The 3276-nt window shown below is 46.8% G+C and overlaps 1 long non-coding RNA gene across 1 annotated transcript; it reads right to left on the bottom strand.

The window, feature by feature from the left end:
* Positions 1 to 747: 747 nt before the first annotated feature.
* On the bottom strand, positions 748 to 2961 carry LOC132649689 (uncharacterized). The gene is made up of 2 exons (XR_009588170.1): positions 2532 to 2961; positions 748 to 1413 (listed from the first exon to the last, which is right to left on the bottom strand). It is a non-coding gene; the product is annotated as an uncharacterized LOC132649689 (long non-coding RNA).
* Positions 2962 to 3276: the final 315 nt, after the last annotated feature.

A 3276-nucleotide genomic window follows, 5' to 3' on the forward strand; every position in this document is an offset into this window, starting at 1 on the left:
CCTTTGTGTCCCGGCAAGGCTGCTCCTCCCTTGGGGTGGGGGATCAATGATCCAGCCACTAAGTTCATATCAGAGATAGTCCTTGTTCCCCTTACTAGGGAAACCCACTTGGATGCTGAGTTGCCATGGGCTATGTCTGAGCAGGGGTTCTAGGTTATATCCATGCATGGTCCTTGGTTGGAATATCAGTCTCAGAAAAGACCCCTGTGCCCAGATACATTTGGTCCTTGTGTCACTCCTGTCCTCTCCAGGTCTTACTAACTCCCCCTTCTTTCATATGATTCCCTGCATTCTACCCAAGGTTTGATTGTGAGTCTCAGCATCTGCTTTGATACACTGCTAGGTAGAGTCCATAGTAGGCTCCTGTCCTGTTTCTTGTTTTCTCCTACTTCCAATATCCATCCCATTTGTCTTTCTAAGTGAGGATTAGAATGACAGAGAAACACTTAAAGAACTGTTCAATATCCTTAGCCATCAGGGAGATGCAAATCAAAACAACTCTGAGATTTCACCTTACATGCATCAGAAGAATGACTAAGATAAAAAACTCAAGTGACAACACATGCTGGAGAGTTTATGGAGAAAGAGGAATGCTCCTCCATTGCTGGGGGGAATGTAAACTTGTACAATCACTTTGGAAAACAATCTGTCACTTTCTCAGACAATTAGGAATAGTGTTTCCTCAAGATCCAGCTATACCACTCCTAGGTATAGCTCCAAAATATGCTCAAGTACACAACAAGGACATTTGTTCAACCATGTTCATAGCAGCTTTATTTGTAATAGCCAGAATCTGGAAACAACCCAGATGCCCCTCAACTGAAGAATGGATACAGAAACTGTGGTACATTTACACAATGGAATATTACTCAGCAATTAAAAACAAGGAAATCATGAAATTTGCAGGCAAATGGTGGGATCTAGAAAATATCATCCTGAGTGAGGTATCCCAGAAGCAGAAAGATACACATGGTAAACACTTATAAGTAGATTCTAGACCTATATATAAGACAGGATAAATATACTAAAATTTATACACCTAAAGAAGCCAAACAAGAAGGAGATTCTAGGGTAAGATGGTCAATCCCTTCCGACTCTTAACTACCCCAATACCTTCCAAACCCCAACACTAGGTAGGAGAAAAAGGTTAGAAGGGACAGGGGCAGCGTTTGTCTCTTTACTGCTCTCTGCTGTTTAGGGAAGTAGTTCCTGGGGGGAAAGTCCAATCTTTGTGGCGAGGATATCCGGCAGTCTGGCAGGCCAGCAAACCAGCAATAGCAACCACAGCAGCAGGATGAACCAGCAGCAGCGGTGGGCAGCAGCAGCCTCTGCAGGCCCTCTCAGGGTCCTGGCAGTTATTCCTTCTCAGAGTTCCCTGGATTAAACTGTCTGCAGCTGGCAAAGATCATGACCCTGCCAGAGAATGAGACAATCAGAGATAACAAACTGTAGACAAACTAAAGCCGCCCCATACGCGTGGGGTTAAGACAAAAACATGTTCACATAACATAACTGAGTTTTTGAAGAAACCAAAACTTCCACTGCAGTGAAGCAAGTGTCTCTTGTGTGCTTCACTGCTCAAGTGTGGGGTTCAGAAAGTTGGGCATCTTCAGTGCACTTTCGAGGTTTTGCACTTTTGATTTACAAGTTGTTTTGACCTTTTTTCAATATCATATTATGACAAGTGTCTCAGGATTTAGTCTGACCACACATCAAGGAGAACTTACATAGTTTTTTAATCTTTAAAACTAAGACACAATGTCTAGTATAACCATTGGTAATGTAAGAGTTCTCCGGGGCAACTAAAATGTTTTCAATGAAAACAGTACATCTTTAAACTCATGGGATATGTCTAAAGTGATGATCCGATTCAAGTACATGGCATTGGTTGCCTGTGCTAGAAGAAAAGAAAAATACCTGTTACCCAAGGAGGGGGTGAGGTAATGCAGACCTGTTACCCCAGCATCCAGGGAGAGGGTGGGGTGCTGCTGACCGGTTACCTCAGCCTCTAGGTCTGGAAAAGAAGGGCTGCTGAGGCAAGAGCGGGAAAGCTAGCCTGGGCTGTAGGATAAGATTCTGTAGCAAACAAGCAAATGAAACAGAAAAGAAAGGGGAGGAAGGAAAGGAAAGGGGAGAATAGGGAAGGAGAGGGGAAGGGAAGGGAGAGAGAGAGAGAGAGAGAGAGAGAGAGAGAGAGAGAGAGAGAGAGAGAGAGAGAAGGGAGAGAATAAAAGAAAAAGAGAACCGTAAAGCAAACTGATTTCTACATTTTTTAAACAAAGTTTTGACTGTGCTTGCTCTGTCTTCTACCTCAGGTAACTGTACCGTGGTCTGCAGCTCTCAACCACATTTATTTACCGTACCCCCACCCTTGTGTTCACCCCCACACCCCGCGTTCACCCCCAATCCGGTGTTCACCCACGCACATCTGTGTTCACCCCTACCCTTGTCTTCACCCCCACCCGTGTCTTCACCCCCACCTCTGTGTTCACCGCCTCACCCCTCCCCTGTGTTCTGTGGCTTGCAGTCACCTCTTCAGTCTTTGCCAGGGTCAGGCTTCCCCAGTCAGTAGACCTGCAGGCATCTCGGGAGGCAGGTGTGACTGTTCCTTTGAGTTTCCTCTGAAGGGGCCGCGGCAATGCAGCTTAGACCAGCTGTCTCAGTTCCTCTTTGTAGGGTTGGCTCACAGCTTACGTGGCAGACTTTGCACTTGAGCTGAAGAGAGAGCCAGCCAGAGGGCTGGGCTGGCTCCCAGGGCAGCCTTGCCTCCCAGAGCATGGATGTGGGGGTGCAGAGTTAAGGCTCCTTCTGCGACGAGCTAGGGACCTGGGTCCAGACCTGAGGGGAGGCAAGGAGCCTATTTATGTCCCCTCCCGTCCCACAAGGACTCACTTCTGCCCCTTACCCCAGAGGCCTCAGCTGTCCCTGTGGGCTGTGTAGAAACCGGGCTGAGCGGTGCTCAGTTCTTGGTTGCCCCTGTGCCTTTCATGAGCGGCTCCACAGTTTAAAGGCATTTGCGGCACTTGCCCAGCAAATAGAGAGAAAACCTTTCCTTGGAAGGGTTAAAGTGCTAAGATTTCAAATGCTTTCGACAGTAAAGTGAACACGCCCGTCAGTCTGCTCACGCTCACACAGAAAAATTTAAAAAGCAGTAAAATTAAGAATTCCAGAAGTCCTTCTTAAACAAAACCTAGTCCTGTCACTTCTTAACCAAATCAACTTTTCAGGCTATTCCTGATCCTCCCAGCTGCCCCTCCCCAGCCTGTCTTCCACCCT

Source organism: Meriones unguiculatus, chromosome 21, assembly GCF_030254825.1.
Source record: "Meriones unguiculatus strain TT.TT164.6M chromosome 21, Bangor_MerUng_6.1, whole genome shotgun sequence".
Classification (NCBI taxonomy): Eukaryota; Metazoa; Chordata; class Mammalia; order Rodentia; family Muridae; genus Meriones; species Meriones unguiculatus.